This window comes from Scyliorhinus canicula, chromosome 8, assembly GCF_902713615.1.
Source record: "Scyliorhinus canicula chromosome 8, sScyCan1.1, whole genome shotgun sequence".
NCBI classification, from domain to species: domain Eukaryota; kingdom Metazoa; phylum Chordata; class Chondrichthyes; order Carcharhiniformes; family Scyliorhinidae; genus Scyliorhinus; species Scyliorhinus canicula.
In genome coordinates, this window is record NC_052153.1 from 67,375,421 (window position 1) to 67,397,118 (window position 21,698).

At 43.2% G+C, this 21,698-nt stretch overlaps 1 protein-coding gene across 2 annotated transcripts in view; it reads left to right on the forward strand.

Annotated features, from left to right (window-relative positions):
* Nucleotides 1–21,698, forward strand: part of slc12a2 (solute carrier family 12 member 2) — a 267,674-nt gene that overhangs the window by 148,231 nt on the left and 97,745 nt on the right. The gene's annotated exons all lie outside the window — the stretch shown is intronic.

Genomic DNA, 21,698 nt, shown 5'->3' on the forward strand with positions numbered 1-21,698 from the left:
CCTGGATGGCATCCAATTTTAGTGATTTGTATCTGAAGTCTTAACTCTTGACTGTTGACTTGAAATTGGGGAGGGGGGGAATGACTAGTTTTGAAATTGCGATATTGTCATTGGCAACCATTCAATAATCTTTGCCGATGGACATGCAGCAAATCAAATCTATTGGGGATTCGGTAGCTTCCTATTGTACAGTATTGCTAATGGCTGAGGAGATCAGTCAGTGAGATGCAGATTCTGCCACAAGGACCACATATCAGATGGCATCATTGGTTGTTGTTTTTGATATTAGGCACCTGTTGCTAAACCACTATAGCCACTGATCATCAGGGTGGTGTCACAAATAAATATTTGTATGGTCTAATGAATGACTTGCAGGTGAGGGAAAGATAATAAGACTAAGTAATTTTTTTTTTAAAAGCGTACTGCCCTTACAGTTAACCTTGCAAACCCATGGGTGATTTCAGTGAAAATGGAGTCAATTAAAGCAGAAACCCTTGTCGATCAGTAGGCAGAGTATTGCAAACTAGCATTACTTTAGTCACGGTTCCAAACTACATTCACTCAGGGAGTCTGAGCACTAGATTTTGTCAAACCCTTCCACCTGGAGCAGCAGTATTTTTTTTAAAGTAGAAATTTTTTTAAAAAGAAATAAAATTGACAGAGTGGAAGGAGATAGAAAATAGGATGATGGACAGGTACTCTAATGACCAGATAGATACCACAAATATAACTATGCCAGTAGTACCTAGATTTAAAAAATAAATTAAATGAGGTGTACCCTATTTATTTTTTCCAATTAAGGGGCAATTTAGTGTGGCCAGTCCACCTAACCTGCACATCTTTTGGGTTGTGGGGGCGAAACCCACCCAAACACGGGGAGGTTGTGCAAACTCCAAATGCACAGTGACCCAGAGCCGGGATCGAACTTGGAACCTTGGCGCCGTGAGGCAGCAATGCTATCCACTGTGCCACCGTGCTGCCCCAGTGGTACATAGATAAGTGACATTATGAGCAGTGTCGATGGAAGCATAAAATTACTTAAGTAAATGGGCCACTCAAGATGGGCACTCTGTGAGTTATCAACTTCAGACCTACAAATGGATAAAACCAGGCACTTTCAAAACAGTAAAAAGTTAGCAATTATGCAGGCTCAAAGAGACTTCTGTGTCTCAATCAAAGGCAAATTAAATGCTGGATTTTATAGCTAGTGTACAAGAGGGTAGAGGTTATACTTCACGCGTGGTCAAACCAGGGTTCTATGTAGCTGAAGTACTGTGAACAATTCTGGCACCACACTTTAGGAAAGGTATGTTGGCCTTAGCAAATGCAATGAAGTTTAACAGAATGATACCTGGACACCAAGGTTTAAATTATCAGGAGGGATTACATAAATTTGCCTTGTATTCCCTGGAATTAAGAAGGTTAAGGGATGATTTGATCGAATTCTTCAAGGTCGCAAGGGAAACTGAGTAGACTGGGAGAAACCATCTCTGCTAGTTGGGATCTCTTGGATTAAGAACATAACCTAAAAATTAAGTGCATAGAAAAACATTGCAGGTTGGAGACAGCAAAATGAGTGTTTATGGACAAGTAGGGACTCGCTATACCATCAAATTAACAAAGGGGATTGTGAAAGGCAAATTTGCCAGGAGTCAGTTTGAATTTGTGCAGTACAGTGGATGCGGTGCGGAAGACATTCCACCAGAGCAACCCCACTTCTGTGAGATTGTCATGTTCAAAGTGTTTGTGGTGGGCTTCCAGAGATGTCACTGCAGGAGTAAGTGCTTCTCAAGGTGATGTTCCTGCTTGAAAGCAGGTCTCTGCTGCAACAGTCCCTGTCACTCCACAAGTCCTGTTCCAATTCCCATTTCAAGAACTGGGTCGTCAAACTGGCTGTTTCATGAACCGTGAAACTAGACTGCCATTTCAAGAAATGGGCAGTTTCACGAATATGTACTTACTTGCCTGTGAATTCACGTTTGATTTTTTTGTTGATTTCTTGGTTGTTAAAGTAAAAGTTAGAACAAGTGAAATCCTGCCCATTTAGTTTCTTCATTGGAGTTGTATGGTAAATTTGGATCCCTATGGCGATCATAACACTATTTTGTGGAAGATCTTGTTTACCCAGTGCTACCCCAGTGGCTGCAGCATGGCTGGCAGAAGGATGCTGACTTTCACTATGGGAGACTGGGGAAATGATAGCTATAAGTTTATGCCACATTTCCTAGATATTGCCTCTGCAATCCTAGACATCTTGATCGACCCAGCAGGCCATCTTTGAGTGCTGTTATGTGCAGCCATTACAGCATGTTGTGGTTGCATGTTGACCAGCTGAGATCTCCTGTAGCTTCTCCTTCAAACGGCAATGAAAGCTGAAACATTGGCAATAAGTGCTGTCATGTAGTTGGGCACCACTTCCACTCGGAAAAGATGGTTTCCAAGCTCTACGCAAAGTTAAGTGTAAAGTTGATGCTGGACTCTTACACTGGCTACAGCCCTTTGTGCCCAGTGATTCACCATGTGCCAATCACACCTCGGTGGTACCCTCTAATGTTTGTGCAGTGTTAGTATCGGAGGTGGTGGTTGCATGAGCGCGATTAAGTGATATTCATCATCACTGTCCGTCTGCTCCTGCATTTCCCAATCTGATATTAATTCTTGACCCTTGGGTATCTGCAAAAAAATCACACAGAATCATAGAACTGATGCAGCACAGAAGGGGCCATTCGGCCCATCTTGACCATGCCGTCTGTTCTAATTCCATTTTTCTGCGCATGCCCATAGCCCCGAAGCTTACGACAGTTAAGGTGCAGATCCAGACACTGTTTTAAAGAGTTTACAGTCTCTGCCTCCACCACCAACCCGGGCAGCAAATTCCAGGCACCCACCACTCTCTCCGTTTATTTAAAAAAAAAGAGTTTCCTCGCGTCCTTCATTAATCCTTCTGCCAATTGGCAGAGGGTTCAAAAACCAGGGGTCATAGATTCAAGCTGAGGGAAATTGGTTCACCCTGACTACTCTATCTCTACCCCTCACAATTTTGTCACCCATCAGGCTTCTCAGTTCCAAGGAATACAACCCCAATCTCCCGTCGTAGCTACAATTCTACAGCCCTGGCAACATTCTAGTAAATCTTCTCTGCATTCTCTCCAGAGCAATTGCGTCCTTCCTGTAATGTGGTGACAGACCTGCATACAATAATAGAGTTGTGGCCTCACCAGTGTCTTATGCACTTGCGTCATTATATTCCTATTTTTGTATTCTAAACCTCTACCAATGTAGGAGAGCATTCCAGGTGCCTTATTTACAATCTTCTCTACTTGTACTGCTACCTTTAGGGATCTGTGCACTTGCATGCCAAAGATCTCTCATTTCATCTACTGCTTTTAGTAAATTTCCATTTTTTGCGTATTCCCTTTTACTGTTTGATTGTACAGTACAATATGTATTACCTTTCACTTATCAGAGTTGAACTTTCCTGCCCACTCCATCAACCCATCTATATCACCCATCTGCTACACTATCACCAATTTTTGTGGTGTCTGCACATTTCCCCAATCGTGCCCCATTCACCTTTAAAGTCTAAATCATTAATGCATAAAACAAACAGCAGGGCTCCCAACACTGAGCCCTGCAGAACAACACTTGAAACTGCTTTCTATCTGCAAGGGCAGCCAATGACCTTTACCCTTTGTTTCCTGTTACAAAGCCAACTTTGGATCCAATTCTCCACATTACCCTGTACTTTTACTATTTTGACCAGTCTGCCACGTGGGATCTTGTCAAATGCTTTACTAAAATCAATGTAGACAACACCCACTGCTCTACCCTCATCTATCCTCCTTGTCACTTCCTTAAAGAATTCAATCAAATTTGAAGGGATTGATTAAGAAGGGGAAAGTACAGTACGAAAGGAAGCTTGCAGGGAACATAAAGACTGACACGAGTTTCTACAGATATGTGAAGAGAAAGAGATTGGTAAAGAGAAATGTAGGCGCACTGCAGACAAACAGGGGAATGCATAATAAGGGACAAAGAAATGGCTGAGCAATTGAATAATTACTTTGGTTCTGTCTTCACAAATGAGGACACAAATCAGATCCCATAAATGGTGAAGAATGAAAGGTTTAGTGAGAGGGACGAACTGAGGGAGATCAACATGAGTAGAGAAATGGTGCTGAGAAAACTGATGGGATTGAATGTGGATAAATCCCCAGGGCCTGAGAATCTGCATCCCAGAGTGCTTAAGGAAGTGACTCTGGAAATAGTGGATGCATTGGTGGCCATCTTCCAGGATTCTATAGACTCTGGAACTATCCCTGCAGATTGGAGGGTAGCTAACGTCACTCCAATATTCAAAAAGGGAGTTGGAGAGAAAGCAAGGAATTATAGACCAGTAAGCCTAACATCGGTAGTGGGGAAAATGCTCGAATCCATTATCAAGGATTTTATAGCAGAAGATTTAGAAAGCAGTGGCAGGAACTGTCCGAGTCGGCATGGATTTATGAATGGAAAATCATGTTTGACAAATCTGTTGGAATTCTTTTGAAGAGGTAACCAATACAGTCGACAAAGGGGAGCCAGTCGATGTGGTATATTTGGACTTTCAGAAGGCGTTTGACAAAGTCCCGCATAAGAGATTATTGTCCAAAATTAAAGCGCATGGGATTGGGGGAAATGTACTGAGATGGATGCAAAACTGGTTGGCAGAGAGGAAACCAAGAGTAGGGATTAATGTGTCCTTTTCAAATTGGCAGGCAGTAACCAGTAGGGTACCACAGGGATTGGTGCTGGGACCCCAGCTATTCACAATATATATTAATGATTTGGATGAGGGAACAAAATGTAACATCTCAAAGTTTACAGGTGATATCAAATTAGGTGAGGGGGTCAATTGTGACGAGGATGCAGAGATCCTACAGCAAGATCTGGACAGGTTGGGCGAGTGGGCAAACCAATGGCAGATGCAGTACAATTTGGATAAGTGTGAGGTTATTCATTTTGGAAGCAAAAACAGGAAGGCAGATTACTATCTGAATGGTTGTAAATTGGGAGAGGGGAGTGTGCAGTGGGACCTGTGCACCATTCGCTGAAGGTAAAAATGCAGGTGCAGCAGGCGGTAAAGAAGGCTAATGGTGTGTTGGCCTTCATTGCAAGAGGTTTCAAGTATAGAAGCAGGGATGTGTTGCTGCAATAGCACAGTGCCTTGGTGAGGCCACACTTGGAGTATTGTGTGCATTTTTGGTCTCCTTCTCTGAAGAAGGATGTTCTTGCTCTCGAGGGAGTGCAGTGAAGGTTACCAGACTGATTCCAGGGATCTGCCATCCCTGGAATGTAACATCTCAAATGTCTGTCATATGAGGAGAGATTGACTAGATTGGGATTGTTCTCGCTGGAGTTCAGAAGAATGCGGGTGGATCTCATAGAGACTTATAAAAATTCTAACAAGACTAGACAAGGTAAATGCAGGGAAGATGTTACCAATGATAGGTGTGTCCAGAACCAGGGGTCACAGCCTGAGGATTCAGGGTAAACCATTTCGGACAGAGATAAGGAGACGCTTCTTCACACAAAAAGAGTGGTGAGCCTGTGGAATTCATTACCACAGGAAGTAGTTAATGCTAAAACTTTGAATATATTCAAGAGGCAGCTGGATAGAGCACTTGGGGAGAATGGGATCAAAGGCTATGGGGAGAAAGCAGGATTAGGCTATTGAATTGTATGATCAGCAATGATCATGATGAATGGTGGAGCAGGCTCAAAAGGCCTCCTCCTGCTCCTATCTTCTCTGTGTTTATGTGAGGGATGGCCTTCCTTTAACAAAGCCATGCTGACTAACCCTGACTAGTCCATGCCTTTCTAAGTTACAGTTTATCTGATTTCTCAAGATTGATTCTAACAATTTACCCATCACTGAAGTAAGACTAACTGGCCTATAATTGTTTGGCATTTCCTTCATGCCCTTAAATAACGGAACCACATTGGCATTCCTCCAGTCCTTCAGCACTACCGCTGTGTCTAATGATGATTGGAAAATAATCATCAGAGCGTCTGCTTTTTCTCCCTGACTTCCTTTAACATACTAGGAAACAATCCATTTGGCCCTGGGCGGTTTATCTACTTTCAAGCATTCCAACACCTCTAACACTTCCCCTCTCATTGTGATTTTATCCAATATTTTTTTCCGCTTGGATTTCTATGTCTGCATCATCCATTCCTTTGTGAATAAGGAGACAAAAAAATTGTTTCAAATTCTTCCCAGATCCTCTGCATCTTCACACAAGTTCCCTTCTTCATCTCTGATCAGTCCCACTTTTTCCTTAACTATACTGTTGCTCTAAAACAACATCAGCTCAAGATACTTTTCTCTCCACCGTGGGACTAGGCAGGGATGCCCTCTGTCCCCCCTGCTGTTTGCACTCGCGATTGAGCCGTTGGCCTCTCATTAAGAAGTTCGGGGGTATGGTAAGGAATAGTGCGGTGAGGCGGGGGGGGGGGGGGGGGGGTGGGTGGGATAGAGCATAGGGTGTTCTTGTATGCCGTTGACTTGCTGTTATATGTGTCGGAACCGAGTGGTTCGATATGGGTCGATGGGGGGAATATTGGAGCTGCTTCGAGTTTGGGTCTTTCTCTGGGTACAAGCTGAATCTAGACAAGAGTGAGTATTTTGTGGTATCTCGGCCGGGTGGGGGGGTTGCCATTCCGTAGGGCAGGGACTCACTTTAGGTACTTGGGGGTGCAGGTTGCCCGGGAGTGGGGGTGGCTTTGCAGGTACAACATTTCTAGTTTGGTGGGGAGAGTGAAGGCTGATCTGGCAAGGTGGGATTGTCTCCCTCTGTTACTGGCGGGTCGGGTACAGGCGGTTAATGAACGTGTTGCCACGATTTCTGTTTATTTTTCAATGTCTGCTGATTTTCCTGCCAAAGGCTTTTTTCAGAGAGATTGAGGGAAGGATTACGTTGCTCATGTGGAGAGGGAAGGTGGCCAGAGTTAGAAAGATGCTGCTACAGAGGGGAAGGCAGGCAAGGGGTTTGAGTCTACCGAACCTGATGTATTACTACTGGGCAGCGAATGTGGAGAAGGTGCGGAGCTGGGTAAGAGGGGTTGATTCCCAGTGGGTCAGAATGGAGGAGAGTTTGTGCAGGGGGTCAGGATTGAAAGCACTAGCAATAGCGCTGCTCCCGATAGCCTCGGGGAAGTACTCTGAGAGTCTGGTAATAATAGCTTCATTTAAAATTTGGAGGCAGTTCCGCCAACACTTCAGGCTGGGGGCAGGGTCAATGGAAATACCGATTCGGGGGAACCACACATTTGAGCCAGGGAGGTGGGATGGAAATTTTCGGAAATGGGAGGAGAAGGGAATTAAGACACTAAAAGATTTGTTTCTGAGGGGTCGGTTTGCAGGGTTGAAGGAGCTGGAAGCGAAGTATGGGCTGAAGCTGGGGGAAATGTTTAGACATACGCGGGAAGGGATCAAAGCAAAGTGGAAGGAAGAGTTGGGAGAGGAGGAGGGGTTCTGGTGTGAGGAGCTCCGGAGGGTGAATGCCTCCACCTCATGCGCGAGGTTAGGGCTGATACAGCTGAAGGTGGTATACAGAGCGCATCTCACAAGGGCGAGGGTGAGCCGATTTTTCGAAGAAGTGGAAGATGTGTGTGAACGTTGCGGGGTGGGGGGCACTAAGCACGTTCATATGTTTTGGTCCCGTCCCAAGTTGGATGATGACTGGAAGGAGGTTTTTAGGATAATTTCTAAAGTGGTGCACGTGAAACTGGACCCGGGCCCCCAGGAGGCCATATTCGGGGTGTCGGACCAGCCAGGGTTGGAAACGGGTGCGGAGGCAGATGTTGTAGCCTTCGCCTCGTTGATCGCCTGAAGGCAGATCCTGATGGGCTGGAGAGCAGCCTCTCCACCCTGTGCCCTGGCGTGGCGGGAGGAATCTGTTGGAATTCTTGACTCTTGAGAAGGTTAAGTTTGAACTGAGGGGAAGGACAGAGGGATTCTACAGTTCATGGGCATTATTCATTATGTACTTTCAAGAACTGGATAACATCGAACCTTAGTTGGGGGGGGGTGGGTGGGAGGGCTCGGGGGAGGGGGGCAATGGGTGATAACGGGGGGGCTATGGGGGATTCCTGATTCCTTTTTGTCAATTGTTTATGTGAACATGTGGGTGAATGTTTTGGGTTTGGTGGGAGGATGGGATAGTTGTTATTGATATGGGGATTGACATATTTGTTGCTGATTATTGTTTATTGTTGGTGGGTGTAAATTGGGGAGAAAATGCGAAAAAGGGGGAGAATAAAGAAATATTTTTTTTCTGTACTGTACTGTTGCTCTTTAGAAACTGGTAAAGCATCTTTGGGTTTTCCTTTGATTTCCTTTTTGTTTTAACCTCATCCCTGTACTTTCTATACTCCTGCAGGGTATCTGCAGTGTTGCATTTTTTGTGACTATCATAAGCTTTCTTTTTCTGTTTGATCTTCAACTAGATTTGACAGCACCATTCTTATTTTTTGGAGGGGACTTGTCTGCTTCAAACCCAAAAGATCTTGCACTGGTTTATCACTGATTTATCCTTTAGCAATCTTGTCCAATCCACTTGAGCCAAATCACTTCTCAGTTTGTAAAATATGCCTTCCTCCAGCTTAAAACTTTTTTTCTCCTGATTTATCTCAGTCCTTTTCTATAATAATACAAAATCTAACAGAAGTGTGGTCGCTATCCCCGATATGGTCATCCATTGTCACTTCACCCATTTTCCCACCTTCGTTTCCCCAAGACTAAATCCAGAATTGGGTCGTCTCTTGTTGGGTTTGTCATGTACTGTTTAAAAATAAATCCTGGATACAATACATGGTGTGATTGCAGTGAAGGTGGGGACAGGGTGTGTAAAAGTGCATGCTTATTCCATCTGCAGCTTGTATATCAGAAGACTTTGTGGGAAATGGGGAAAGGGAGATGGATTAGGGAGGAATTTACTGTCGTCTTTGATGCCAGTGGTAGGTTAATGATGGCCAGCACAGCCTCCCTATGGTGGGAAGGACCTATAACCATGCCCGTCCCTGGCCACTGATTATTCAACTTCGCTAATTGCTCCATGTTAAAGATGAAACACCATTGGAGATGGAATTTAAAAGGAGGTTTTCAATTGGAAAAGAAAACCTCCATATGTAATAATATTTGTTTCCTGCACCTGGAAGATTAGGTTGGCCATTGTGCTTAGCAATGCATTTGCTGTTGTACTGTCCACTGTCATCAATACAAGCTTTGCATGCCGGCTGCATTGTGATGTACAGGCATTGGCTAATTGCTCATGGTGTTATTGAGGTTTATCCAATTTTTTTCACCCCTTGTGATGAAGGTTGCAGTCCTGATGTGTCCTTTAGTTGAAACGTATCTGCAACAGTGTGGGACAGGCCAGCGGACCAAGAGATAGCATTAAGTTCCCCAAAACAGCAGTGTCTCTTGCATATTCTACTTTCTGTGGAGGCTAAGTTCCCTGACACAGGCCTTAGTAATATGTTTGCTGTATTAAATTTAACACTCTGTCAGTTTAACCAGTAATCTTGTGTTCCCAAAATCAGAAAGTAAATTGTTCATAAGGTTAATGAATTGTAAATTGAAGCAATAGAAATTGGAATTGCAATGTATTGTTTTCTGTTTGTGTATCTAGTGCATTTTGTAGATGGTGTAGAAACATTGGAGGGACAACAGTCTATTTATGTAATGGTTCTGGCAATTATTAATTTTGAAATGCTTTCATGTTGAATAGTTTTTTATTTGGTTTAATTTATTTTGTGAGATGGAATTGCTTTGAGGTTCATTGCAAAACAATTGGTGTTGATGTGGAATAACTTCAAAGTACTGTACATTAAAGGTTATGTTTAATCATCTCTGATCGTAATGTGAATTCTGTACAAATTTTAGTTGCTCCTTGAAATCTGGTCTATGAAGCAAACCGCTCATTGCAAATGGACAGTTGGCAGCTAAAAACAATTTTATATGTTCCTTTTTTTAAAAATTCTAATGAACCAGACAACTTCACTAATTGCTCCATGTTAAAGATGAAACACCATCAGAGATGGAATTTAAAAGGAGGTTTTCAATTGGAAAAGAAAACTTCCATATGTAATAGTATTTATTTCCTGCACCTGGAAGATTAGGTTGGCCATTGTGGTTGATGGGCTGGCACAGGAGGGAAGAATTTGACATTAAGATATTACCGGGATAAAAGAAACTATCCCAAAGAGATAATATTCTCTAATTTCCTCGTGAAAAGTGGAGCTGTGGTGGAGATTTAATTTGGAATGAGGATGGGGGCAGTCATATTTGAGATCAGAGAGGTTGATTTGCAATCTAAGTGGGAGAGTAGGATTAATAAGGACATTAGAATAGAAGCAAACTGCTTGGTCAAAAATTTTATAAAGTGAAAAAATTGAGAGAGTGGAGCTGATCACATGTTTATGGCACATTTCAGTGCCTGTTCTTGTTGATTGCCTAATTGCTACTTTCCTTGGGAAGGGGTTGGAGGGTTTGGGGAGGCGATGGTAGGGAAGAAGAGCAAGGTAGAGGTAAAGGTCAAGTATCTTTGAATTTGGTGGACATATATTTGTATCTGAGGAAATAGACGGCTACAGGGAGTGACCAGGTGGAGTTACAACAGAAGATCAGTCATGATTGTGTTGGACAGCATTGAAAGCTGGAGGGGCTGTATGTGCTACTCTTGTGTTCTTGGGGGACGTCAAGATGACATGCCTGGTGATAGCACTGTTGCTTCACAGCGCACCTTCTCTCTGTGTCTGCCTGCGTTTCCTCCCACAAGTCCCGAAAGACATGCTGTTTGAATTGGATATTCTGAATTCTCCCTCTGTGTATCCGAGCAGGTGCCGGAGTGTGGCGACTAGGGGATTTTCACAGTGGCCTCATTGCAGTGTTAATGTAAGCCAAGGTCTGCACCCTATCCCCATAACTCGGTAACCCCACCTAACCTTTTGGGCACGAAGGGACAGATTTTAGCATGGCCAATCCACCTAACCTGCACATCTTTGGACTGTGGGACGAAACTGGAGCACCCGGAGGAAACCCACGCAGACACTGGGAAAAAGTGCCAACTCCCCCACATAGACGGTCACCCGAGGGCAGAATGAACTCGGGTCCCTGGAGCTGTGAGGCAGCAGTGCTAACCACTCTGCCACCGTGCCGCTAAATAATCTCTTGTCTATGTAATTTGCACGCTAGCTTGCTTTGAGACTTTTTAGAATCAAATTTATTTCTCCAGTGATTGAGACCTCTAATGTAGTTAGTAAAGTTTTTTTTCTTTTGGTCTACGATACCTTCTGGGGTGAAAAAGGGCATTGCTTCCCCATTTTTGTTGGGATTGATAGTTATCCATCATGACTGAGAGGAATTCTAGACACCATACATTGTTAGTTGGATGATTAACTTCCTTGATTCTGTCTGTAATCTGCTTGCTGCTATGTATTTGCATTGTTGCTAAGATGCAACTGGTAGAAATGATCTGAATTAAGGGCAAGTGATATTTGTGCTGCATTGCAACATTGCAGGCAAAAATGATCTGGCATTTGTAATGCCCACATTATGAAATGCAGATACATTTAAAGACCAATATTTGATTAAATATCAATTGCTCTGCCTTTATTATGTGATTGTGGTTGGTATAAAATTATATAGTTTACAAATTAAGTTGAGCAAAATGTGGAATTGTTGCACTAAGGTTTATGGATGCAGACTGAGCAAATGTTACCCTTTCATTTTTTGTGTTGGCCTATTAAGTATCTGCAATTTGGACATGAAGCTTGTACTATTGTCTGAAGGAATGGAAGTGCACCAAATACTGACTTGCCTTTTGACTTTGTGGTTTTGCATACCTTCTTTTGCCATATGTTGATGTCTGGTGATATAAGTGAGAGAGAGCTTGAAAGAGAAGTACCGGAAGGAATTTTAACCCCAAAGAGGGGTCAGTGGGGTTAAAAACAAATGTATGTAATGAGCATGAATGCATCTCTGCTTCAGTGTGCTCATTCCTGGTCTTTCTGTAAGTGTGATGTGGAGATGCCAGTGTTGGACTGGGGTGAGCACAGTAAGAAGTCTTACAACAGCAGGTTAAAGTCCAACATGCTTGTTTCAAACACTAGCTTTCAGAGCACTGCTCCTTCCTCAGATTAATCTCTTTATGTAAGTGCATCTGAATGTCAGCAAGAGGCCTATGCATTGAATTTGACAATTTATTCATGTTTATTGCACATATTGACGCAATTACATCTTTGGTACACATTAAGTCACTTTTAAATTGTTTATTTTATTTATAAATTTAAGGTGCCCAATTCTTTTTTTCAATTAAGGGGCAATTTAACATGGCCAATCAACCTACCCTGTATATCTTTGGGTTGTGGGGGTGAGACCCAGCCCAGACACTGGGAGAATGTGCAAACTCCACACACAGTGACCCAAACCAGAATTGAAAACCTGGTGCTGTGAAGCAGTAGTGCTTGCCACTGTGCCACCCTTTTTAAATTGTTTTTAACTAGGCTCTAAGTTCTTTTTGAGCTACACTGGTTTTCTGGGATTTGGAAAATTAACCAGAGCCATGTAGGTGAATTTTTGTTGACCCATTGGAGTATAAGCTCACTAATGGCAGCTGCGGTTTCCATTGGCAGAGTGTTGACGTGGATACATCTTATTTACGATCTTTGAGAATTTCAAATTGATAAGATCAGATGGATCGATGTGTTTGACGGCAAATCAGAAGGGCGGCAAAATCGTTGGGCCATTTGTGTGCACAGGGGAGTGGTCGAGGTCGCAGGAGGCACTAACCACAGCACGAGGATTTACAAACAGCCAGTCTGCTTTCTTGATCTCTTGGAAACACAGTGGTCTTAGTGGTTGTGAAAGTGACCACCGACCTCAATTTGTTTCACCTCTGGATCTTTCCAATGAACACAGGCAACTTATTCCAGATCTCCCGGATGATTTTTTAAGACCATAGAACATAGAACATAGAACAGTACAGCACAGAACAGGCCCTTCGGCCCTCAATGTTGTGCCGAGCCATGATCACCCCACTTAAACCCACGTAACCCCGTAACCCAACAATCCCCCCATTAACCTTACACTATGGGCAATTTAGCATGGCCAATCTACCTAACCCGCACATCTTTGGACTGTGGGAGGAAACCGGAGCACCCGGAGGAAACCCACGCACACACGGGGAGGACGTGCAGACTCCACACAGACAGTGACCCAGCCGGGAATCGAACCTGGGACCCTGGAGCTGTGAAGCATTGATGCTAACCACCATGCTACCGTGAGGCCCCAGTGGCAGCTTGGCAGAATCCCACAAACAGTAATAAGATGAATTGGCTGTTATCATTTTTTTTTGGTAGCGGCTCAAAATGGAATATTTCAAGAATGTCATAGACCCTTTAACACTCAAGGAAATCACGCAACGGAAAGTGTGGTGTCAGCCTAGATTTATCTGCTCGAGCCCTAAAGTGGGACTTGAACCTACAAACTTAAATGGTACAACTGAATTAAAGTGGTGCAAATAAGCTATTTTCTAAATCGCTGGCTTTTAAAGCAGACCAAGGCAGGCCAGCAGCAAAGTTCAATTCCTGTACCAGCCTCCCCGAACAGGCGCTGGAATGTGGCGACAAGGGGCTTTTCACAGTAACTTCATTTGAAGCCTACTTGTGACAATAAGCGATTTTCATTTAATTTCATTTCATTATTGCCTGCTTTATATTTTTGACAGGAAAGGTAGATTTCACATTCAATCTTAAGTATTGAAAATTTGCTAAGCATCATGCATGCACTTGTAGGTTTGTCATTTTCAGTAGTGGCAAAGTGAAAATATCCAGATATGGGCCGGAATTCTCCGGCTGTTGGGATGCTCTTTTCCTGCTGGCAGCGGGTTTCCCAGCAGCGTGGGGTGGCCTCAATGGGAAATCCCATTGATAAACGGTAGGAATAGAGAATCCCGCTGTCAACAAACAGCACGCTGCTGACGAGCACATGCCTGGGTGGGGGAGGTGGTTGTGTGCTGCCTGGCTGCCCTTGAGCTGAGCAGCTTGATGGGCTATTTCAGAGGGTAGTTAAGAGTTGATCACATTTCTGTGATCTGGAATCACATATTGGTCAGACTGGGAAAGGATGGCAGACTTCCTCCTTTTGAACAAGTCAGTAAACCAGTAAGTTTTTATGACTATCAATAATTTTCATGGCATCATTCCAGAAACTAGTCTTTAGTTTACTGAATTTAAATTCGACCTGGTGTCATGATTGTATTTGACCCACTCTCCCTAGGGGATTAGCATGGGCCAATGGATTACTGATCCAGTGACTGCACTATGCCACTATCTCCCATGATTTTCAATAATGAAACGGCTGTAACTTTAGCTGAAAATGTGCGGTGTTTAAAAATAAATTACTCTTTTTGTTTTTCCTTCCTTCGGCAATCACTCACTAACTGGTATGTTTGCCCACTTAAGAAACTCTGTGTTACTAGTCATGGCTTTTGTGGATCTTTACATGCTGATAATCCTAGAACCATGACTTCTTCACCGTACACTTGGCAGGTGTTTCCGGGAGGTGGGATCAGTACTTCGACTCGAAATCACTGTCTTCCTTTCCCGGGCTCCTTTTCCGTGCCTCCTCTTAACGTTGGGTGTCCTTGAAGAATTGTGTCCCTTCAATCAGGAATTTCCGCGTAGGTCTTTTCTGAACAGACGTCTGTAGGCATTGGCCCCTGTGTTGCATCTCTCGAGGTAGGCCTTCGGGGTGTCTTTGAATTGGCCATGGAAAAAAAGCAAAACTATTTGAATAAGAGAAAGTAATGCATAAAAGTTCAAGGTTTTTGTTGAAAATACGTAAGACAATAAATAATTGGAATACTTAGTTTAATTCCAGTACAATGAACCTCTCAAATGCTTTTAAGAATGCTTGCATTATACTCCAAATTAAAAAAAAGTCAATGCTGAATAATAAGTGATAAATATTGAACTTTCAAATAATGGTTGTTTGTTTCCTCAGTCATAAGACATGCAAGGGTTATCTAGATGAAAGCAGGCATTCATATCATGTCATTGTGCCAAACTTTAATTTGACATTGATATGACATTGTTAAACCGTGATGTGCCAGTTAGATTTGTCGAGCTGTTGTAAATCTTCAAGTACAGTTGCCTGTTGTTTTAGAGATTTTCGATTAAAACGGGCAAGGATGATCCAATGTTAACACGGTCACATGCAGTAGATTCGGCTGTTGTAATCATTTCAGTGTGAATTCTGCCTTGCTTTGTGCCCTTTTGTCTTGGTCAAAAACAGTTTGATCTTTTTCCAACATGTTTTTGAAAGCAAGAAACTTGTTCTACAAACTTTGGGCTGGTGGAAGAAAGTGCAGTGCAAGTCCAGCAAGTGATGACTTATTCCACTCATTCAGCATACTGATTGTACCTGGGGTGCTTTAGTGGACCAAATGCTCAACACTGTTGAAATGCATAACTAAGTTATAAAACATGTTCAAACAACTCAGCACTTGAGTGACATTGCACTTTGAGTAGTGTTGTCGGGCTCTGATTTCCTGGGAATTAGGGAGGCATTTGAGGCTGGTTGAAGTGCAAAGAGGAAAAATTGAAGTTTATCCTTAGTGTCAGGTATCTGAGTTACCAGAAAAGAATGGGGGGAAACTTCGATTTCAGTCTAGAAGTTAACATCTAGATGTGTATAAAGGCTGTGTCAAAGATAAAACAACTCCTGCTTGAGGTTGGTCCAAGGATGGTGTTTTGAAGCTAGAAAAGTTAAACTTGGGATATAGATCAGAATGAATTATTTCAGAGTGATTGGCATTTGAAATAAACTTTTATATAAGTTATTGAAATTGAAAACTCAATTGTTTAAGAACCAATTAGATGCTTCATTTGTGGATGTGAAGGGGCAGAGAGGAGAGATTGTAACGTCTTTCTGTATAAATGAAATAAGATAGCACGAATGAACTTGCTCATCTGTCATATCTTTTAACTTTGTTGCTGTTTAACTAAATTTAGATGTAGGTAAATCTAGAATCCAATGTGCACACAACAAAATCAGATTGGCAACTTGATACCTATTCTTTAGCCACAATAATTGAGGGATCCGTATTAAGGCAGGACAATTGGGGAGCTTCCCTGCTTTTTCAATAGTGCTGTTGCCGCATTTATGCCAACTGAAGTAGAAATATGAAGCCTTGCTTCACGTCTGACCTGGTGGATAGCACACTTACAGTGCAGCACCCTCTCCAATATTGAACTGTGTCAGACTGTGCTCAAATCTTTGGCATGGAGCTGAACCCTATTTCCTTTTGACTTCTTGAGCTTCATCAACCACAACAAAATATTCCATCACTGCATGCAATTTACTCTTTCTAAGGACAGCATGGTAGCACAAGTGGCTAGCACTGTGGCTTCACATTGCCAGGGTCCCAGGTTCGATTCCCCACTGCGACACTGTCTGTGCGGAGTCTGCACGTTCTCCCCGTGTTTATGTGGGTTTCCTCCAGGTGCTCCGGTTTCCTCCCACAATCCAAAGACGTGCAGGTTAGGTAGGTTGGCTATGCTAAATTGCCCTTGGTGTCCAAAAAGGTTAGGAGGCTTACAGGGCTGGTGTGGAAGTGAAGGCTTAAGTGGGTCGGTGCGAACTCGATGGGCCGAATGGCCTCCTTCTGCACTGTATGTTCTATGTTCTTTAAAGCTAACTTTGACCATTTTCTTCCTTTCTCACCTGAAGGCAGTAACCTTTATAACCATCTTCTCTGTATCAAAGCCTAGATTTGTGAGGCACATAAATTTTTAACAAGGCTTCTTTTGGAAAACTTAAAGTTCCATCAGTCCAAATTATTTTCTTAAATTTAAATGATACTTGGCTTCTATGTGCTGATTCATTTTTATGTACATTGTGTTTTAATACAAAAGATGTCATGCTGCCTACATTTTATTTCTAATTAAGCCCATTTAAACTTAATAAATAGTTGAATTAAGTGTTTTAAATGGAAAAATCAGGGCGCGATTCTCCAAAATGGAGACTAAGTGTTCGCGCTGTCGGTGCGAAACGGGCGTGGGGACAACTGATTCTGGCCCTCGTAGGGTGCCAGCACGGCGCTGGAGCGGTTCACACCGCTCCAGCCTCCCCGCTGCCAATGCGCAGTTGGGTCGCACCAACCCTCGCATGCGCTGGGGACTTCTTCAACGCTCCAGCCCCCCAATGCCACATGGCGCGGGGGTTCTGGGGCCAGAAGCGGACAAAGTAGGCCTGGGCTGGGGGGGGGGGGAAAGCCGACCCACCAATCGGTGAGCCCCGATCGCGGACGGAGCCCCCCAGGCCGCCCTCCAACCCTTCACGCAGAGTTCCCGCCATCAGCGACCAGGGGTGAACAGCGCCAGCTGGACTTAGTCTTTTCTGCGCAGCCGCTCTGCCCATCCGGGCTGGATAATCGGCGGCCCGTCCGCTGCCCGCAACCAGTACCTCGCCAAACGCGCCTGCGCAATTGGCGCCGATTCTCTGCACTTCGGAGAATCTCGGGGCGGCGCGGTTGCGCCATATCTCCGGCCCGGCGCGGGGCTCAGAGAATCGCGCCCCAGATTTTCAGCTCGGTGGTTATGCGTGTCTTTTGTATTCTATTAGAATTATTAACAAATACAAATTGGAGCTGATTGCTTTGTTTGAATCTGTCCTTAATGGCTTAACATATTTTGTGAATTGCATCTCACCTCTCGCCCAGTTTTGGACTTGTTCTAAACTCGCGACTGGCACTCAGGCAGTCCATGCAATTGTCCCAGTTGTCATGGCGCTGCAAAGCCATTTGAGTTCTCTCTTCTCTCTTTCCGTTTCTTCCCCCCCCCCCCCATCCTTTCTCCTGGATTGCCAGCGGCAGTTATTGGGAAATTCACAGTGCACACTCTTGAACTATCCAGAAAGATTGGCAACCCCAGCCACCTAGGTGCTAGAATCCATTCACCAATAGTCCAAAGTTCACTGAACAAAAGGCTTGAGGAAAATGTACAAAAGTTCCCGCTTCAATGCAAAGCCTAGTATCTACATTCAATAAATGACTTTGATCTTGCAGTGTTTCATGCAGATGGGCTACCACGATTATGGAATACAGCCCACATTTCTATTACAGGTAATTACTGCCGACTAATTGTCATAACACCGCAGCAGAAATTTGCTGTAACCTAGTGACTTGTAAACTTCCGGGTATCTCAACACCAGGCATGAATCCTACTAGGTTTTGGGCTTCCATTGCGAGTCCCTGAGCAGACAAGGAAAGCCATTGCTGCCAGTTGTCTAGAAATTTGCAGTTATTGTTTGTGAGAAGTCATGTGGTTATCTATCCAACTGCAAATAGTCACATCGTTGCTCGAGCATTGTTGCAAACATTTGTTAAGAGCAACATTGCTATTAGAACAGTTTCCATGCAATGCTAATTGCATGTCTCTAAATTATTGGATAATGTCTGGATATTTAATAGAAGAACTGCTGCTCAGAGGCAAGTAGCTTTTTATCTCTGGGAAGCTGATCAAGATAATGGATCTGCATTCAAGCAGCAGTTCAAGGAAAAGTTTATTGTTGGTTTGCTGTGACATCAATGATCACATTATCTAGTGAGGCATGCTCAAGAATTAACCTGTTTATTTTCTATTTATTTCTGTCGCCTTCTTTGCTTCTGTTGTGAAAATGCTCAACTTTCAACAGTCCAATATAATTGTATCACAGCATTGATACTGCAGTTAACTTATACTTGTGGACTTGAGGACTAAGTGGCAGGCTTAGGCAGTGCTTTCAGGTGCGAGTTAAGGATGATCAGTCTTTATATCTTTCTGCTCAAATCATAGAAAGTTGCAGGGCAGGTTGAGACAGCAGTTACTAAAATTTACAGTGTCCTGGGCTTTAGAAATAGAAGCATGGAGTAAAAAAATCAAGGAAGTTATGATGAGGCCATGTAAAAAGCCTGGTTTGACCAGCTGGACTATTGTCCAGTTCTGGGCACCACACTTTGGGAAATTTGTGAAGGGTTAGAGAGGATGCAGAAACAATTCACAAGGTTCCAGGAATTTTAGTCACCGAGGTAAATTGGAGAAATTGAAACTGCTCTCCTTGGAGAAGTGACATTTAAGGGGTCTGGGCAGAAAGCTGGGGAGAAATGTTTCCGAGTGGTGGAAGGTTCGAGAACCAGAGGACACCACTTTAAGATGAATGGCAAAAGAAGCAAAGGCGACATGGGAAAGACACAGCGGGTGGTTGGGATGTGGCATGCATGACCTGAAAGTTCAGTGGAGGCAGGTTCAAGCAAGGTCTCAAAAGAGAACTGGATAATTACCTGAAGAGAAAATAAAACCACACAAGGCTACAGAGAAATGGCTGAGGAGTGGGTCTCGGTGAGTTGTTCTTGCAGAAAGCTGGCACAAATATGACAAGCCTCCCATGCTATAATCATTCGATGCGTCAATGATTTCTGAAGTATTATGTCATTGGGCACATTGTACTGGTTGCCTTGGGGAAATCTACTTTGGAGAACACTCCCAAGTCTGCTAAAGGTATGTTGTGTTCCTGCTCATAGTTTTGAAGATAATGGATTATGATTATTCATGCATTGAAGAACTTTTACAAAGTCAAAAAGGAAAAGTAGTCCAATTGAAGGCAGTATGATTAATTAGCTAACTCCCTTTGACTGTCAACTTTCATATATGAAAAGAAAAGATAGGAAAAAACAACAGCCCTTCAAGCCTGCTCCATCTAGGCAACTACCTATGCTGTTCACTAATTCTCCTATTGCCTGGGAAAGGGAAAATTAAACTGGCTACTGAAAGAAAAACTGACATATATCTGATTTATTCAGGCAATCAAGAAGCTCCAAATTATTGACATTTCTTGAATTCTATAGTAAGTAACTAATAACAGAACCCCCCTCCCTATAACCATCTCTATAGTAACTAATTGGTAAAATAACCCCCTATAACCATCTCTCTAATAACTGGTAACATTCGCCTCCCCCTCCCCACTGCAGATAGCCATCTCTATAGTAACTAACGGGAAACATAATTCCCCTCCTTCTATAACCATCTCCATAGTAATTAACTGTAAAATAACCCCCTCCTGCCATAATCATCACTATAGTAGCTAACACCCCAACCGATAATCTTCTTTCTAATAACTAAATGTTAATTTACCCCTTCCCTATGACCATCAACGTTGTAACATACCCCCACCCCCACATAATAATCTCTTTCAGAAACTTGCTTAGTTTCCTTTGAACAAACTAATGAATCTATGCTTTACATAAGTCTTGACAGTTTTTGCATCAGGTGATGTAAAAATAAATATTTTTGATATTTAAGCAAGTTCTTTGCCTGTTGATTCTCTAACTATGGCTTTTCGACCTATCACCCAAATCTAATTCAAATAACCTCTCTCGAGGTCTGCATGGGAAGTGCCAGTGCTTTATGAAGTTTAAATTTGTTTTGGACTTGATGGTCTTAAACCTGTCCGACATATTCACAGTGCCTACTCGCCTTCATTGGGAACTGCAATTCTGCTGAGTCTCTGTCCTTTGCCCAAACTGTGTAGTTAAAAATATGCAACGAGTTTCCTAATGCAAAGTTAGATAATACAACGGAGAACCATAAACTTAAGTTTTCCAATGACGTGAAGACTGGAGGCACAGTGCATATTTTCGAAGGGAGCATAGCATTTCAGAGACATTGATAGGTCCAAAAATGCTTAGGAATCCATGTATATAGATCGATAAAATTAGTGTTCAGGTATATAAAGAAATAATCAAAGGTTAGTAGAATGTTAGCCTTATATGTGTTCTATCTGGAATGCCAAAATACAAAACTGAGAAGGTTTACTTCAGCTCTACAAAGTCCAGTTTAGATGACATCTGAATTCTGAGCACGCACCTTTGCATGTTCTTGTCTTGGAAGATGTGTAGTTCGGGTCTCACCAGTATGTGAACTGTGCCCCAATGGCTGAATTATGGAGTAGGATTCTGCTGTTCCCCAGCCACATGCTTCTCAGCTGCGCACTGTTTTCTGGTGGAGAGATTCTATCTTCCCACTGCTTGCCAATAGGATTTCCTATTGAAACTACCCCACACCACTGCCAACGCCGCAAAATCCACGGGCAGGGGTGCGCTGCCAGTGGGAAGAGTTAATTCCAATGGCGAGAGTATTCCAGCCATGAAGTGAGATTGCAGAAAACTGGTTCTCTAGGGTATATAAGGTTAGAGGGTTATTGAATTTTTAAAAAATAAAAAAAATAATGGATTGGATTTACCAAGTGTTTGAGCCGATGGGATATTCCAGTTCCATGCCGGCGCCCGGGTTTCCCAGCGAGGAGGTGCAACGGCGGGACCGATAGACCCCGCTGGTGGGCCGCTGACAAACACGCAGCGGGTTGGTGGATAAATCCCACCCCCTCACCCCAATATTTTATTAAAGGTTTCATATTTAACAAACACCATCTGAACTACAACACAACTATGACAATTGTACAAACATGGTACACTTGTTGTCTTAACACAAGAAATCAGAAGTACTGAAAAACACACAACAAAGGCTGCATCCAAACTCTCCCTGCTACCAACCCCCCAACAGCTGATGGTTTAAAGTGAGAGATAAATGGCTGCTACTTTCGGTAGAATCCCTCC